The sequence below is a fragment of the Bufo bufo genome, chromosome 6, assembly GCF_905171765.1.
Source record: "Bufo bufo chromosome 6, aBufBuf1.1, whole genome shotgun sequence".
NCBI lineage: Eukaryota > Metazoa > Chordata > Amphibia > Anura > Bufonidae > Bufo > Bufo bufo.
In genome coordinates this window covers 415,345,582-415,364,928 of record NC_053394.1, presented here as the reverse complement: position 1 = coordinate 415,364,928, position 19,347 = coordinate 415,345,582, and the positions used below count along the sequence as shown (strand labels likewise).

Below are 19,347 nucleotides of genomic sequence, written 5' to 3'. Positions count from 1 at the left end.
GACCCATATGCAGCACGAGGCCCCAAAATGTCCTCATCTCGGCTGCACTGACCGGCGTCCAGCCACCGGGTCTAGCCAAAAATGAGCCTGGGTTTTGAGCGACGAACTGTTGGGCATACAGATTCGTCTGCTCCACCATCAGCAAGTGGCAGGGGGGGGGGTCTGGGGTCTGATGGATCAGAAAGAAAGAAAAGAAAGTTTAGTAAAAGTTTTTTTTTTTCTAACTTTTCCCTTCTTTCCTTTCCTAACGGTGCCTCTCCCTCACTGACCCTAACCTACCTGGGTGGCGATGGGTGCAGGAGGGTGATGGATTACGATTAGGGGGACTCAGGAGCTGGACGCTGGACGGTGCTGCACGGTCAGGGTGCTGGACAGGAAGAGGAGGGGAGAGAGGAGCGCAGGAAGTTTGAATCTCGCGCCTCTCTCCCCTGCACCAATCAGCACCCTGGACAGCGGCGTTCAGCACCAGGGCCAGCACCGCCTCTCCAAATCCTCGGACTGCGATAGGTGGTGTATAATTACGCCACCGATCGCAGTCTTTTTCCGGTTCATCGGGTCACAGGACACCCGAATGGACCGGAAACGCAGAAAACCGCAGGTCTGAATTGACCTGCGGTTTTCTGCGATCGTCGATACGGGGGGGGTCAAATGACCCCCCCCTGCATTGTTACGGGATGCCGGCTGAATGATTTCAGCCGAAATCCCGTTCCGATTAACCCCCGCGGCGCCGGAATAGCAAATTAAAGCCATGACGTACCGGTACGTCATGGGTCCTTAAGGATTTGGGAACCATGCCGTACCGGTACGTCCTAAGTCCTTAAGGGGTTAAAGTCTATACAGACAAAACATTTTTTTTTTTAAACTCGTTTTATTGAAGAGTAACAAAAAGGCACGACACTTCCATATTCAGAATCAGTCCATCCCTCGCAGGGGAGGCAACATGTGACATTGTTATGCAGTAAAGGGTTAGGGAGCACACCAAGGCATCACATTTTATCATAATAAAACAGATTCACTTCTATTAGCAAGGCAGAGTCTCAAAGAGGTCCAGGGACCACAAAACCGGGCCCGCCCGACACAGAATACATGTGAGTGGGCTGCAAAGACATAGAGGACGAGCACCAATCCCCCCATATCCTATGGAATTTCTCTGGGTGTTTCCTATGAATGTAAACAACATTTTCCATGGCAGCTGTGTGATTAACTAGTGATATCCATTGGTTGACAGTGGGAGCCCCATCTGCCATCCATCTCAAGGCTACAGCCTTCCTAGCCAGAAATAGTGTGGCGTCGAGGAACTTCCTCTGATAGTGGGGCCACACCTCCTCATCTAACACCCCCAGGATGCAGATCCTGGGACACATCGGGACAGGAGAGGGGAGTGTGGTGGACAGTTTCTGCAGTACCTCTTTCCAGAACCTCTGTAAATAAAGACACGACCACATTAAATGCCAGAAGTCAGCGCCAGGGGTATGGCATCTGTGGCACTCGGTGTGCTGGAGTCTACCCATTTTATACAGCCTGGTAGGGGACAGATAGCTTCTGTGTAGTATGAAAAGCTGAGTCAATCTGTTGTTGATGGACGGGGAAACCCTAGCTGGCACTTGCAGTGCCTCCTCCCACTCCTCGGCCGTTAGAGATGGTATGTTCAGCCTCCATCTATCCACCACCCCCAGGGGATGAAGAGCAATCCAGGCATTGAGTAAGTGTGTGTATAGTGCCGAAATGACACCCCTGGGGCCCTGGGACCTCAAAACACCAATTAAAGGGTAGTTCGATATCTCGGCGCCCCTGGTTCCAAACTGCGTCGCTAAAGCGTGGCGCAATTGGAGGTATCTGAAAAAGTGGACTCGGGGCAGCTCAAACATCTCCTGCAGTTGCTGGAATGAGCGCAGGGTCCCGTTAACATACAGGTCTTTCAACAATGTAATCCCAGACGTCTGCCACACTCTAGAGCCCTCCAAATTCACCAGGTGCGTAAACATAGGGTTGTCCCATAGGGGGATTTCGTCAGGTATGTCTTTAAATGAGTGCAGCTTTGCCGCCGCCCACACTTGATTCGCTAGCTTATGCAGTGGCAGAATTTTACCAGGTACAGTCCTGAGGTCCTCCAGTACAGGCCACAGGGTGGACATGTGGAGATGCTCCAGGAGGTAGTACTCAGCCCCAGGAATTGTCCCCGGGGACATCCAGGATACTATGTATTTCAGTTGGCTGGCGAGATAGTACAAGAAGAAGTCAGACAAGGCGGCCCCCCCCCTGTAGCTTAGGGCGCTGCAGTACATTGATGGACAACTTCCTTCTGGCTGTCCCCCAGACAAAGGTGGCAACTGAGGAGTGCAACTTATTGAAGAAGGTTCGGGGTATAGGCATACAGGCATGGGTGAGGAGGTACAATGCCTTGGGGAGCAGTATCATCTTGACTAAGTTGAGTCTCCCCATCACTGATAGGGGCAGTGATTTCCAAGTTTTAATCTTATCTGCGAGCATGATCTCCAGTGGGGTGATGTTTTTGGCTATATAGCCATGTGGGTCCTTAGTTATGACAATGCCTAGATATTTGAAGTGGTCTACCACAGGTAAATTATGTACCCGTGACGGCCAGCTATGGGGCCAAAGGGGCATAATGGCTGACTTTGTCCAGTTTATGTGCAGGCCCGAGAAGACCCCAAATTGTTCAATTATGGTGATGGATCTTTGTAGTGTGGTTTCAGGCTCGGACATGATGTGGGCCAGTACCGGGGAATGATCTGACGGGCCCTGGGGTGCGTGTTCTATGTCCTCTAAGTCATTATACACCATAGCATTCCCCAAGATGTAGTCAATTCTAGACAGGGCACCCCTGGCGGGGGTATAGCAAGAGTACTCTCTTAGTGAGGGGTGTCGGAGTCTCCACATGTCCAGCCATCCAACCTCCGCGATCAATCGAGACAGAGGGGTGTCAGAAGCAGTTGCCGCTTCCTCCCCTCGGTCCGAGTGAAACCTGTCCCGCTCCTCCTGCATCACCATGTTAAAGTCCCCCATGCATATCAAGCGTGCTGTGGGGTATTGAGCCACATAGCATAGCACTGTCTGAATGAGGGACATGCTGGCAGGCGGGGGGGTTGTATAAGTTAACAATAACATGTGCAACGTTATTAATAAATCCAAAAGCACAAACATACTGTCCCTCCGGGTCAGCTACAGAATGTTTAACCTCCCATTTCACACTCCTATGTATCATGAGGGCAACCCCTCTAGCATGAGAGGTCCCGTATGCCTGAAGAGACCACTGCACCCATGGTTTTAACACTCGCCTTCCCGTCTCTGAGGTCAGATGAGTTTCCTGAAGTCCCAGAATGTGAGGGCCATGCCTCCTGATCTGTGAAAATACGGATATCCTTTTATCCGGGGCCCCCAGGCCCCTCACATTCCAGGACATCACCGTCAGGGACCCCATAATAACCAGCTTATTGACACATATATCCGATCGAGCAATGTGATACCCATCAGGCGGGCATTATCCCCCCCTCTCCCTCCCATACCCCGAGTCTCCCTTCCCGCATAGCAAAGGTGTGTCCGTGCCTGAAACAGAGAACTTTTTGTTATACTACAAACATAGTTAAACATATACTGAATCTTGTCATATGTGCTGTGGCATATCGTGGCTGTGTATTCGGGGACCTGCATGTGGTAAGGTGTTAGGGTTTGCAGGTAGCCGAAATGTGCCTTCCAGGAGGATAAATGTCCAAGCTGAACTGGGCCAGCAATGACTAGTGAGAAAGAGTCACTGTGATGATAAAGTCTTTCCGGGTGATGTTGCCCAGCCTAAGCACTTTAAATGAGGAAGAGGAGAAAAATAAAAGGAAAAAACGGAAAAGGAAAGGAGTCTGTACCCGTTCGGGCCACAATAAAGCGCAAGTGTACCTCACGCGCCGGCCGAAGGTGCGGCTAGCGGGTGGCGTGCATGGCGCCGCAACATGTCAGCAGGCCTCTCAGGCTGCCAGTGAGAACTTACTGAATCGCCGTTGTCAGCGCGGTCGTGGTCGCTGTAGGATCCAGTCGTCCGCCTCCTTGGGATCGGTGAAGAAATGCGAGCGATCTCCGTCCACCACTCGGAGACGTGCAGGGTAGGCCATAGAGTATTGAATGTTTAAGTCCCGCAGGCGTCGCTTCACCGCGACGAAAGTAGCCCTTTTCTTTTGTAGGATGGCGGAAAAGTTCCTCGCCTGGCTGAGTATGAGGTCCCGGTCCCTCCAGTTGAGCAGTCGGGCCAGCAGCGGTCGTGACGGAGCTCCTGGGGGAGGGGGTCTGGCCGGTACCCGGTGGGCCCTCTCGACTGCGTACGCGGCCGAAAATGGGGCCTCAGGGAACTGCTCCCTAAACCAGCGCTCCAGAAATGAGGCCGGGTCCGGGCCTTCCGCCCTCTCCGGCATGCCCAGGATTCTTACATTGTTGCGCCGAGCGCGATTCTCTAAATCGTCGCATTTCTGCTGCCACAGGCCCACCGACCTCTCCACCTCCTGCAGACGGACGTTCATGGGTCTGGTGAGGTCTTCCAAGGCGGATACCCGATCTTCCGTTTGGCGCGCCCGCTCCCGGAGCTGCTGGACATCATGGCGTAGTAGGCCCAAGTCCACTCTCACCTCCTCTATTTTGCCCGTGAGGGAAGACTGGCAGGCGGATATCGCCAGGAGGAGCTGATTCGAGACCGCTTTCAAGGTGGGTTCAGGATCAGCAGAGTCCTCGGGTGGCAGTTGCGCAGCAGCTTGACCGCGAGTCACCGCGGCGCGCGGGGTAGAGGGCGCCTGGTCGCCATGTTGGGCCTCGTTCCTGGCATACTCTTTCAGCTTGTCTGCCGCCGTTTGAGCCTTGCTAGGACCCATGTCTGTATTCCTTGGCCTCCTCCGTCTCCTCTGCACTTGCCACTCGGTACTTGAGGCAGTCAGCTTGGCAGGATTACTCAGGATTAAGTATGGGCACGGAGCGGCTCTCAAATGCGTGCGCTCATGTCGGCAGTTGGCCACGCCCCCCCAGACAAAACATTTTTATGTTGTGTTTTTTTTTCAATGTAGCATGCTCTTGGTATTGCAGTTTTTTGTGTTTTTTTTTCACACGAGCATCTATATAAAAGTCAGATGGATTCAGGGGCCAGGCTGTTTTCCATCAGCAGAACACCAATGTATCTGGAGGTCCAGATGGCAGCCTGGTGTGAATGTTTTTTTTTTTCCTGGACCCGTTGACTGGATGAGTCTTGAATGGAGAACAGACAGGAATCATGCAAGCAGCGAGTTTGGTCCATGCTGGAAAACTGAAGTGTAAATTGGACCATTTTATTGGGTACATGTGCAATGCGGATACATTCCTGCACACGGACTAGAATTACTGCCATCTGAATCAGACTTGCAGCGACTCTGAGAATAAAGTCTGGGAGGACAGAAACATTTCGGAATTAGACCACATTGTTTAGGAATAAATTTACTTATTTATTATTTTGCATGAGACCTGATGTGAAAACAGATTTGTAATATTAATTCCATATTCGCATTAATTATCCCTGGCATATGCTTTGTTTTCTTAATTATTGGCTGTGGGACACTCTCTTCATTAAAGGGCTTCTGTCAGCCCACTAAACCGTTTTTTTTTTTTTTGCTTAATAATAACCCCTACACTGCGATTTATCCATCCATAAGTAAAATAAGAATTTTGGTTCAGTAGAATTTGCTAAAACCCTATTTTTATAATATGTAAATTACCTTGCTACCAGCAGGTAGGGCGGCTACTTGCTGGTGGCAGCCGCATCCTCCGATGGTAATGACGCCCCCTCTGCTTGTTGATTGACAGGGCCAGCGGACGGGATCTTTCTCCGCTGGCCCTGCCTGTTTTCATTCAATATCTGGCGCCTGCGCCGCGGCCGTACCTATCTTTAATCGGCGCAGGCGCACTGAGAGGCGGCCACTCACTCGGCCGCTTCATCCTCAATGCGCCTGCGCCGGGTGTAGATGTGACGTCATCGGCGCAGGCGCATTGAGGATGAAGCGGCCGAGTGAGTGGTCGCCTCTCAGTGCGCCTGCGCCGATTGAAGATAGGTACGGCCGCGACGCAGGCGCCAGATATTGAATGAAAACAGGCAGGGCCAGCGGAGAAAGATCCCGTCCGCTGGCCCTGTCAATCAACAAGCAGAGGGGGCGTCATTACCATCGGAGGATGCGGCTGCTAACAGCAAGTAGCCGCCCTACCTGCTGGTAGCAAGGTAATTTACATATTATAAAAATAGGGTTTTAGCAAATTCTACTGAACCAAAATTCTTATTTTACTTATGGATGGATAAATCGCAGTGTAGGGGTTATTATTAAGCAAAAAAAAACAAAAACGGTTTAGTGGGCTGACAGAAGCCCTTTAAAGCGTTTCCGTCATGAGAAATAACGTTATGTAGCTGACTGACATTAGCGATGTGCTAATGTCAGCAGTACATAACATTATGCTTTATGACTCCCTGCTGCCGCCGTTCTCTTAAAATAAAGACTTTTAAAATATGCTACTGAGCCTCTAGGTGCTATTAGGGCGTTGCTTCAGCACCTAGAGGCTCGGTCTACGCACCCTTTGGCATGCCCGGGTCCAGTTGATTGACTTTCGAGTTCTCCCCAGTGTCCCGTAAATCCCGCTCCGTCCCTTTTTAGTATTCGGCACAGGCACAGTGAGTGAAGGACGCTCTCCTGCTGCCAGCTTCCTTCCTTCCTTCAGCGCAGGCGCAGTGAGGAAGCCGGCAGCGGGAGCGCGTCATTCACGCACTGCGCCGAATACTAAATGGGGCGGTGCAGGCGTGGGATTTACGGGACACTGACTTTCGAGTTCTCCTCAATCAACTGGACCTGGGGGCGTGCCAAAGGGTGCGTAGACTGAGCCTCTAGGTGCTGAAGCAACACCCTAATAGCACCTAGAGGCTCAGTAGCATATTTTAAAAGTCTTTATTTTAAGAGAACGGCGGCAGCAGGGAGTCATAAAGCATAATGTTATGTACTGCTGACAGCACATCGCTAATGTCAGTCAGCTACATAACGTTATTTCTCATGACAGAAATGCTTTAAGCGCCTCCTCCACCTACAGAGCGTGCATCCTGCATGTGGCCCTTTGAATCAGGCCTTAATGTCATATATATATTTTTATCCCATTTTATCTCATATTGCAATTAAAAGGGTTTTCTGAGAGATTTTTTTTTTACTGAAGTCAGGTCATCAGTATCTGATCAGTGGGGGTCCCGATCAACTGTTTTGAGAAGACAGTGACACTCCTGTGAGCGTCAATGCCTTCTCACAGCTTACCAATCTCAGCGCCGTAGTGTATAGCGGCTGTGCTTGATATTGCAAGTGAATGGGGCTGAGCTGCTCCTAGACCATGTGATCAATGAACCTGTTGTCACTAGGTCTAGGAAAAGCAGAGAAGGCTGCGGCGCTCACAGAAGCTCCCGGGTGTCGGACCCCCACCGATCAGATACTGATGACCTATCCAGAGTATAGGTCATCAGTAAAAAAATATATATATATTGAAAAAATCGTTAAAGGCCATGGACACCTTTTGAAGGTAATCATTTTTTATCATCGCATTGTCCTTATTTTAAGCTAAAATAATTTTTTCAGTTGGTCCTTTAAAAAATGTTTTGAGTTGCACTGCATCTGCAGACAGTTCCATCTAAGTGAATCTGCCAGGGAACTGCTCTGACATCCAGACAGGTCTGTGTTTTGTGGATGGAAATTGGAATGGCCCCTGAATCCATCTGAATTAAGGAATTTTTTCGACTTTCCAACTTTATGTTTATTAAACATTTTTCACTTTCCATATATCAACATATGTAATAAAAGAGAAAAGAAAAACTTTTACAGACATCATGTCTTTGGTATTACATCTAAAATACAGAATAACATAATATCAGCAGCCATATAATATAGACAAAACCGATCCATATTCCATTTAGAGAAAGAATAAATAAATAAAAGAAAAGGGGGGAAAACAAAGAAGGGTAAGGGGGAGGGAAAGGAAGGTAGTTAACCCAGAGCTCTCTCCTTGATTACTAGTCCCAGCGGGACCAGATCTGCAGAAATTTGTCTACAGTTCCTTGCGATACGGCTGTATAATATTCTAATGAGCGAATCTCCTTTTTCGACTCTTTTATAGATGTGTATGTGAAAAACACCAGGAAGAACTGGCATACCAAGAGCAATGCTGCATCTTGCAAGAAATAGTAAAAACACAACATAAAAAATATCAGGAAAAAATGTTTTGACTATACAGTAACATCTGGCCACCCCATTCATTTACAGGGGTTTTCCCATGAAAAATATTCTACAGTTTTCAAACCAGCCCCTGGATCTGAATCCTTTTGCAATTGCATGTAATAAAAAATTTAGCATAGCCACTGAGTTATTCAAAAAAAACTATCTGTACAGCGCCACCTGCTGTATTATTTTTTTTCTTATTTCTTTGACCTGCTCACTGATATGGCCGCACATGCTCAGTTTTAGGGAGAGCATGGACACGCAATGAGGAGATTTATGGATCCATGTGAGGTACAGGGCTGGTTCTAGCTTTGTTAGAAAGAGATTGTCATGTACTATGTGACATATGATGTCTGATTTAAAAGGGGTATTCCCATCATAATGATCACTGTTAAATCTGTTAATGATTTGACAGTGATCATTTTTGTAAATATACTTGATTAACAAATTCCCACCGTTTAGGATAAAATTCATCCCCACTTACCTTTTGTTGTCATTCGGTCTCCCCTGGTTACGGCCACCGCTCTTCTCCAGAATCCCGGTGGCCGCGCTTGCGCAGAAGACTCCTTTTTTTCTCCCAGCTGGGCCACTCGCTGTCCTGAACGCGCACACACGCATGCGCGATGGTGACTTCTTCCCGGCCAGAATAGTACAGAGCTGTGAACGCGCACGCCGGCTCTGTACTATACTGGCCAGAAATAAGTCACCATGGCACATGCGCGTTCAGTCCAGCGCGCGGCCCGGCCGGAAGAAGACTTCAATCACGATGAAGCCCGCCCCCAGCCAGAATCCAGGAAGTGAACGGCCGGCTGGCAGCAGGTAAGTAGAAAAAGTCAAAGTGGGAATACCCCTTTAATTTTTTACATTATTCATGGGAGAAGCCCTTTAAGCTAAATTATGATAAAACTGAGAAGAATAGAGTATTTATGAGCTGTCAGGGGACTAGAGATAAGGGCTACAGATTGAGTCGTCAGAGCAGCTCACTAAGGAATTATTTGAGAAGGAGAAGTAACAATCTTCAGATGCAGTGAAACTAAAAGCTGTAGACAAAAAACTGGAAAAAAAAATTCATAAAGACCAATCAGAATAATGATTTTCCGTCCTAAATAAATATAATTTCTCAGAGATGTCATTAGACTTTAACCACTTCAGCCCCCAGTGCTTAAACACCCTGAAAGACCAGGCCACTTTTTACACTTCTGACCTACACTACTTTCACCATTTATTGCTCGGTCATGCAACTTACCACCCAAATGAATTTTACCTCCTTTTCTTCTCACTAATAGAGCTTTCATTTGGTGGTATTTCATTGCTGCTGACATTTTTACTTTTTTTGTTATTAATCGAAATTTAACGATTTTTTTGCAAAAAAATGACATTTTTCACTTTCAGTTGTAAAATTTTGCAAAAAAAACTACATCCATATATAAATTTTGCTCTAAATTTATTGTTCTACATGTCTTTGATAAAAAAAAAATGTTTGGGTAAAAAAAAAATGGTTTGGGTAAAAGTTATAGCGTTTACAAACTATGGTACAAAAATGTGAATTTCCGCTTTTTGAAGCAGCTCTGACTTTCTGAGCACCTGTCATGTTTCCTGAGGTTCTACAATGCCCAGACAGTACAAATACCCCACAAATGACCCCATTTCGGAAAGTACACACCCTAAGGTATTCGCTGATGGGCATAGTGAGTTCATAGAACTTTTTATTTTTTGTCACAAGTTAGCGGAAAATGATGATTTTTTTTTTTTTTTTTCTTACAAAGTCTCATATTCCACTAACTTGTGACAAAAAATAAAAAGTTCTATGAACTCACTATGCCCATCAGCGAATATCTTGGGGTCTCTTCTTTCCAAAATGGGGTCACTTGTGGGGTAGTTATACTGCCCTGGCATTCTAGGGGCCCAAATGTGTGGTAAGGAGTTTGAAATCAAATTCTGTAAAAAATGACGAGTGAAATCCGAAAGGTGCTCTTTGGAATATGGGCCCCTTTGCCCACCTAGGCTGCAAAAAAGTGTCACACATCTGGTATCTCCGTACTCAGGAGAAGTTGGGGAATGTGTTTTGGGGTGTCATTTTACATATACCCATGCTGGGTGAGATAAATATCTTGGCCAAATGCCAACTTTGTATAAAAAAATGGGAAAAGTTGTCTTTTGCCAAGATATTTCTCTCACCCAGCATGGGTATATGTAAAATGACACCCCAAAACACATTCCCCAACTTCTCCTGAGTACGGAGATACCAGATGTGTGACACTTTTTTGCAGCCTAGGTGGGCAAAGGGGCCCATATTCCAAAGAGCACCTTTCGGATTTCACAGGTCATTTTTTACAGAATTTGATTTCAAACTCCTTACCACACATTTGGGCCCCTAGAATGCCAGGGCAGTATAACTACCCCACAAGTGACCCCATTTTGGAAAGAAGAGACCCCAAGGTATTCGCTGATGGGCATAGTGAGTTCATGGAAGTTTTTATTTTTTGTCACAAGTTAGTGGAATATGAGACTTTGTATGAAAAAAAAAAAAAATCAGCATTTTCCACTAACTTGTGACAAAAAATAAAAAATTCTAGGAACTCGCCATGCCCCTCACGGAATACCTTGGGGTGTCTTCTTTCCAAAATGGGGTCAATTGTGGGGTAGTTATACTGCCCTGGCATTTTCCAGGGGCCCTAATGTGTGGTAAGTAGGTAAATGACCTGTGAAATCCTAAAGGTGCTCTTTGGAATATGGGCCCCTTTGCCCACCTAGGCTGCAAAAAAGTGTCACACATGTGGTATCGCCGTATTCAGGAGAAGTTGGGGAATGTGTTTTGGGGTGTCATTTTACATATACCCTTGCTGGGTGAGAGAAATATCTTGGCAAAAGACAACTTTTCCCATTTTGTTATACAAAGTTGGCATTTGACCAAGATATTTATCTCACCCAGCATGGGTATATGTAAAATGACACCCCAAAACACATTCCCCAACTTCTCCTGAGTACGGCGATACCAGATGTGTGACACTTTTTTGCAGCCTAGATGCGCAAAGCTGCCCAAATTCCTTTTAGGAGGGCATTTTTAGACATTTGGATACCAGACTTCTTCTCACGCTTTGGGGCCCCTAGAATGCCAGGGCAGTATAAATACCCCACATGTGACCCCATTTTGGAAAGAAGACACCCCAAGGTATTCAATGAGGGGCATGGCGAGTTCATAGAAATTTTTTTTTTTTGGCACAAGTTAGCGGAAATTGATATTTTTAATTTTTTTCTCACAAAGTCTCCCGTTCCGCTAACTTGGGACAAAAATTTCAATCTTTCATGGACTCAATAAGCCCCTCACGGAATACCTGGGGGTGTCTTCTTTCCGAAATGGGGTCACATGTGGGGTATTTATACTGCCCTGGCATTCTAGGGGCCCTAAATCGTGAGAAGAAGTCTGGAATATAAATGTCTAAAAAATTTTACGCATTTGGATTCCGTGAGGGGTATGGTGAGTTCATGTGAGATTTTATTTTTTGACACAAGTTAGTGGAATATGAGACTTTGTAAGAAAAAAAAAAATAATAATCCGCTAACTTGGGCCAAAAAAATATCTGAATGGAGCCTTACAGAGGGGTGATCAATGACAGGGGGGTGATCAATGACAAGGGTGGTGATCAATGACAGGGGGGGTGATCAATGACAGGGGGGTGATCAGGGAGTCTATATGGGGTGATAACCACAGTCATTGATCACGCCCGTGTAAGGCTTCATTCAGACGTCCGTATGCGTTTTGCGGATCCGATCCATCTATCAGTGCATCCGTAAAAATCATGCGGACATCTGAATGGAGCTTTACAGGGGGGTAATCAATGACAGGGGGGTGATCAGGGAGTCTATATGGGGTGATCACCACAGTCATTGATCACGCCCGTGTAAGGCTTCATTCAGACGTCCGGATGCGTTTTGCGGATCCGATCCATCTATCAGTGGATCCATAAAAATCATGCGGACGTCTGAATGGAGCTTTACAGGGGGGTAATCAATGACAGGGGGGTGATCAGGGAGTCTATATGGGGTGATCACCACAGTCATTGATCACGCCCGTGTAAGGCTTCATTCAGACGTCCGGATGCGTTTTGCGGATCCGATCCATCTATCAGTGGATCCGTAAAAATCATGCGGACGTCTGAATGGAGCTTTACAGGGGGTTGATCAATGACAGGGGGGTAATCAATGACAGGGGGTGATCAGGGAGTCTATATGGGGTGATCAGGGGCTAATAAGGGGTTAATAAGTGACGGGGGGGGGGGGTGTAGTGTAGTGGTGCTTGGTGCTACTTTACTGAGCTACCTGTGTCCTCTGGTGGTCGATCCAAACAAAGGGGACCACCAGAGGACCAGGTAGCAGGTATATTAGACGCTGTTATCAAAACAGTGGACCCCTGCCGATCAGCTGTTTTTTCAGCAGGCACAGTGCCGCCCATTGGATAGTGGTTGTACTTGGTATCGCAGCTCAGCCCCATTTGTTCCGCTCAGCAGCCTTATCAGATAGGTCGTCAGTATTTAAAAAAAAAAGTTGGAAAACCCCTTTAAGTACTGTCCCTCGGCCGTTCACTGGTCAGAAATGGGACAGACCAGCAGGAGATTAATTTGTGTTTTCTGAAGGATTTCTTATTTCAGGATCATGCATAAAAGCCGACATTCTTACAAACAGTGGAGACTAAAGTATCTCCTAAATTATTCAAAGTATGTGAAGATAGGGAATCCATTAATAAAGTCTCAGTGTACTTTATATTAAATTGGAGGCATACAGAGGTGCATTATGGGCCTAAATAACTTGCAGGTGATCGCACATAAGAGTCGCAGGAATTTCCATGCAGATTTATGTGCTTTAGGCTACATGCACACGAACGTTAGGGCTCCGTGCCAGTGCTGCAGACCGCAAATTGCGGTCTGCAATGCACAGGCACAGACTGTGTGGCAGCCGCATGCAGATCGCGGACCCTTTCACTTGAATGGGATCTGCACCGCAATAAAGTAGTGCATGCGCTACTTTTTTGCGGTGCGGAGGCACGGCCAGAAACACTATAGAAGCACTCCGTAGTGCTTCTGTGGGGTTCCGGTCCGTGCCTCCGTTCCGCATCTCTGTGATTGCAGACCCATTCAAGTGAATGGGTCCGGGATCCGTGATGCGGAATGCACACGACCGTTGCCTGTGTATTGCGGGCCGCAAAACGGCCACAGGGGGGCACACGGTCGTGTGCATGTAGCCTTATTGTGGATTTGATGCAGCTTTGCCGCAGAGCTCACCCTTAATTGGAAAAGGGTGAGATCCGCCGCTAAAACCGCAAACATAATTGTCACACTCCGCAAAGTGTGCATGAGATTTGTGTAATCTCATACACTTTGCTGGTACTGTAGTGCACTGCGGTTTTTCCATGTGAGAATCTGAAAGGAAAAAACATGTAATCTGCACCATGTGCAGGTGGCCTTATGGGCACTGTATTATAACTTCGTACAAATACAGATGTAGTCATCAGTTATCTTCACTGGCTTAACGCGTTCATGCAACCAAATCTCATTAAAATAAAACCTCAAATCACGTTAAAGTGACCAACCTGGCACGCCTGGAGTCCAGATAACTGCATTTTGGTTGTCTACATGTGGCCTGAGACCAACGACCGAGCTGCTTTTAGAGAATAGTAAAATGTGCCCAAAGTTTATGGATTTTGATCCAACAACCATCCGGGTCTCTGTAATACCTCACCCACTTCACAGATGTTCGATAATGTTATGGTGCAGGATGGGGTTAATATCCCTTATTATTATAGAGGGGAACTGTAAAAGCCTAGATTGTTTTTTTTCTTTTTTTAAAAGCAGCTTCATGTTTTTTTTTTTACTTTTCTGCTTGTTTTTTGTTAGTACACCTTGAGGGCTTTTTCTTTTTTTTTTTTAACAGTGCACGTTGTAGCTTTTAGCACTATCTTAATAAATGTTAATAAAGTTAAAGGACATCTGTCAGCAGTTTTGTACCTAGGAAACAGGCTGACCTGTTACATGTGCGCTTGCCAGCTGAAGGCATCTGTGTCGGTCCCATGTTCGTATGTGCCTGCATTGCTGCAGCAAAATGATGTTTTATGTTCCTCTAGGAGCAACGGGGGCGTTGCCATTACACCTACAGGTTCTGCTCTCTCTGCAACTGCCGCTCCATCTCCACTTTGATTGACAATGTATAATTAAATTTACACTGCCCGGCCCTGTCAATCAAGGTGCAGAGAGAGAGCAGAGCCTCTAGGACAGGGAAGGCCAACCTGCGGCTCTCCAGCTGTTGCAAAACTACAACTCCCAGCATGCCCAGACAGCCTACAGCTATCAGCCTACAGCAGGGCATGGTGGGAATTGTAGTTTTACAACAGCTGAAGAGCCACAGGTTGGCCAGCCTTGCTCTACGAGCAATGGCAATGCCCCCGTTGCTCCTAGAGGCTCATTTGCATTTTCTCAGCAATGCGGGCACATATGAACATGGGACCAACACGGATGCCTTCAGCTGCCAAGTGCACATGTAACAGGTCAGCCAGTGTCATAGGTGCAAATCTGCTGACAGATGCCCTTTAAATGTTTGGGGGGAAAAAAAAAAACATACACAGATCTGCTTCTATACAGACACGATGAGATACTGCAGGTACTAGTAGTGTATTTGTTCTGCTCCCCAATACATTATTATTCACCTGTTAGAAGACCCCTCACAGCAACGTAAAAGGAAAATTTACGGCTCTCTGAATGCAAAGAGGCCTTTTTTTTTGCTAGTACTTCCATATGTTGGGGGAATAGGCACGGAGCAGGGGAAGTAAACATCAAACATGGAGGCCTTAGGCTGGGCGGCCTCTATAAATATTAGATCTATATATGTTTCACAGGCGAACGCTCTACTGCGGAATTTCCCCTTTCCCATCCGTCAGGGACGCAGCATGTTAAATCCTTATCTGACACCCCAAACCACGATGGATCAGCCTGACATCTTCACCAGCCTTTGACTAGTCCATGGCAATGCCGCTATTAAAGCTATGTCCAGCAGAGTCTGATGTGTATTCCCCAGTCTCATAGATGATTCAGGGCGCACCCCCATACAGTTTACCATTAGTGAATGGATATGAGAGAGTTGTATGTATAGCGCTAAACATGTATACATTTGCCTGAATTGTTCAATTTTGCATTGATATAGGGAAATAGCGCTGTACAGCGCTTTGTCCCCCCCACCAGCTTACACTCGAAATTCCCAATGTACCTTATCAGGATGTTTTTGGATTGTGGGAAGAAACCCACACAAATACTGGGTTCCCGGGTCGTTTTCGGACCCAGGTCCCCAGAGCTGCAAAGGCCACAGTGTTTCTACTAATACCTGAGAGTACCTGGTAATAGGGGAATCCGGAGAAGTTACTGAGAGCTATTTCTGGTGTCTGTGATTGACCTTATACATCAAATACTAGGTTGATTGAAAATACATCTAGCTACATTTCTTTCTCCAATAGGACTCAACCATCTGCTGCCTACTGACTGTTTCCTTTTTGGATTATAGATGTTCCAGAACATGTAAACATCAGAACAGAAAATGAAGAGCACCCGAGAGGAAGTGGAGAATTGAGAGGCACATGTTACTGCACTCCGAAGTTCAGCTTCCTGCTTTTGTTGTAAACCCCTTAAGTACATTTTATTTTTCACACCCTCACCTTCTGAGAGCCCTAACGTTTTTATTTTTCAGTCAACATAGCCATATGAGGACTTTTTTTTTTTTTTTTTTTGAGAGCAAGATAATTCCGGCAATAATTTTTATTTTTTTTAATGTTTTTGGACAGTATTTACACTTTAAACAAATGTGTTGTGATATTCTGAGAACCAATATTTTTTTATTTTTCCACTCATGGAGCTGTATGAGAGCTTATTTTTTAAAGGACCAGCTGTAAATTTTATTGGTACTATTTTGGAGTAGATACTACTTTTTGATCATTTTTTTATTTTCTTTTTTCAAATCTTTTTCAGCAGTTGAGATGACCAAAAAATGGTGATTCAGGATTCCAGACAACCCTTATAATACTTTAAACATTTTCAGACATGGTGATACCACTAAGGGGGAGGGAGGTTTTTCTTTTATATTTAAAAAATATATTATTTTTTTCCTTTTTTTTATATGCACCTCTAGGGGACTTGAACCTATTCCATACACTTCACTAGTACATTGTTACAGTCTGTGGGATCTTTGCTGGATTCCTATCAAGGGCGCCTAAAGGGGTTGTGCCAAGTTTTCAAGTAATTCTCTATGGGGTCTCCAGAATCCAGCAATAAATAATGAATAAAACGGCAGGCGCATGCTCGACCTGCTGCTCCATGAGAATAGGGGAACTTGACTCCCATTCTCGAAATTGGTGGGGGTTTGACCACTGTGGATAGGGGATAACTTAAAAACTTGACACACCCCCTTTAATAGGCAGTTTACGATGGCAGACCTAGGAGCCTTCAAAAGGTCCCAGGTTACCATAGCAACTGATCATCCCTCTGTGCTGTACAGAGGTTAGAGAGAGCTTCTTCTTTTCTCAGATGTCACAGTCGCTATTGATTGCAGCATCTGAAGAGGTTAAATGACTGAGATGGGCGTTATCTCCTATCCCGGTCATTGCCGGCAGGTGTCGGCTTTATTACACAGCCAGCTTATGCTGCATATGGAGTACACTTAGTTAATGGACCTGTTCTGTACACCCCCTCACCCCTCCTCAATGCTGACAGTGCAGAGCTCAGTCCTTCAATTCACTTTTTATTGATTGGTTCTCCACAGAGTCCAGGGATCCAGGGTGCGCCTCTGGTCCACCAAGAGTTGGATTGTAGCTGAAGGGACTGTTGGTTTTTGCCCAGGGCTGCTGTGGTCTGTGGGAGGCTGTCCCTTGCTACAGTTTACCCTGCCTTGGAAATTCTCGCTAGGATTGCACCAGCCACTTTCATTGTGCCAGTCCATGTTCCTCAATCACAATCGTGTAAGGTGCACGTAGCCCATCTCTTTGTGCAACATCAGTACACTCTCAGACCACTGCATGGTCACACAATCAATCCAAAGCCCTCTTTGAGGATCTCTCACTTTAACTTATCGCAGCAGCGTCACAGCAGTACAGTTTTCAGCAGTACGTTAGGATAGATGATGTTAATTTACCATTTGCAATTTGTCGCAGCTTAATCACATCTTGCACCACATACCAGTTTCTCTGTCACTGTACGCAGGAGGAGGGCTTGTTCTCTAACCCACTTTCTCTTACAGAGAAACAGTCACGGTAAGACAATCAGGTAATGGACATTATCACTGGAGGGTGGGGGGTCAGTGCAGGTTTTTGGGGGTCTTCTATCTCCTCATGTTACAATCTTGGGGTCATTTGCTGCCATCATGGATTTTATTTCTTTATTTCCCTTCATTCTTTTTTGGACAGTGACTTTCCCAAGATTCGGGAAGACACAACTGCCCAACCAGACAGCGGAGGAGCCAAGAACAGTGAGTAGTCAATTCTTTGCTCCCCTAATACTACTCCCATTGAGCAGCTTGTTTAGGAATTGCTTCTACATCTGTTGCTGGAATATATAATGATGTGCCCTTTACCCAGATTTTACCAGCCTACAATCCACTGATTCCACCATGCTCAGCCACGCTGCCAGTCCTTACCCCGTTGATGTCTTCATAAAGGACAGCGTTGGCATCAGAAGGATCTGGAGATGTTGGACAATGTCTTATACTTGTAGGATACTCTGTCTGTAATAGGAATTGATAACTGCCATCTTGTTTCTTTGTTACCAGTTAGTCTTTTCAATGTCTTACCAGTCTGTGGTATTTTACTGTTTATGATGATCATTGTCACTAGATCCTGGTGAGTGTCCATCTTTTTCTTCTCTACAGATCACATTATTCTCTATAGGGAACTGTTATATAACACGGGGCTGCACTTTACTGTCTGACCTACAGGGGGCGCAATAACTAGAGCAGCCAGGCTATACCCCAGGGGCTGGATCAGGCGGTGCTATAATCAGATGTCCGCTGCTCTTCCTTTCCTTATATTATGATGTAATATACACTAGAACCCTATATCCTTCCTGCCTGGTATACACTGCACCTTTATATCTGCCCCTCTGTAGTGGGGGAGGGGATCAGGGGTATATTCTGGGGGTAACTGAATATTGTCATATCTACCAGTTTATGTAAGGACATTTCTCTGTTACAGTTATAAGAGTAAGACCAAGTGCCAGCGTGCCATCCGGGACCAACTGTTGGAGGTTGTGGTGGATCGGCCAGGTAACAGTTACAATAACATCTAACCATAGTACAGGCAGAGACAACTCCTAGTCCACAGGATCTTAGCATGTAAGATTAAATGCAGAAAGAAAGACCACCCCATCATATTCTAAGCCTCTACTGCTATAGGCATTAAAGGGGCTGTATGAGATTCGAGAAACATGGCTGCTTTCTTTCAGAAATCCCACCAGTGTTCTCTTGGATGTTTCTGGTATTGGAGCCGAGATGCATTACTACACACCGCCCAAGGACAGGGGTTGCGTTGTTTCTTTAAGAAAACTGCCAGGTATCTCTAATCTCATCCCTTTAACCCGGGGCGGATTGGCCATAGACCTTACAGGGAAATTTCCAGTTTTGCCGATGCCCAGAAGGCCGCCTGAACCGTCCTCACTGCCGGCAGTGGAAGTTTTTGGGGATGTATTTTGTGCTGCTGGCAGTATTTTGTGATGGACTGTGGTATTTGGCTCTGTTGGGGTGGTATAATGTGCCACAATATAATATTTATGGCTCTGCCTTCCATCAATTTGGACCCGACTACAAAATGGGGACACTTTTTTAGTATTTTTTATAGGGCCACTTTAAGTTCCCAGTCCGCCCCTGCTAATTACAAAGTTAGCTTGAATTTAATTAAAGGGGTTGTGTTATAAACTACTTTTCACTCTAAAGTTTATTTTCATCAATCTCCCATTCCACCTTGTATTTTATTAAATTTTTTCAAATTTACCTCATTTGCAGTTTCCTCTTATCCCCTATGCTTTAATCCTACTTCCTGGTTTGTCATGTGACTGTTGCCCATCATGCTTTA

At 46.0% G+C, this 19,347-nt stretch overlaps 1 protein-coding gene across 3 annotated transcripts in view; it reads left to right on the top strand.

The window, feature by feature from the left end:
• The window catches only part of FAAP100 (FA core complex associated protein 100), a 104,737-nt gene extending 86,986 nt beyond the window's left edge, over nucleotides 1-17,751 (top strand). For all 3 annotated transcript variants that reach the window (XM_040438839.1, XM_040438840.1, XM_040438841.1), the window contains 4 exons: nucleotides 15,751-15,773; nucleotides 15,826-15,909; nucleotides 17,437-17,548; nucleotides 17,689-17,751. The gene's annotated coding sequence lies outside the window, so the exon portion shown is untranslated. The remainder of the gene's footprint in view (nucleotides 1-15,750; nucleotides 15,774-15,825; nucleotides 15,910-17,436; nucleotides 17,549-17,688) is intronic.
• Nucleotides 17,752-19,347: the final 1,596 nt, after the last annotated feature.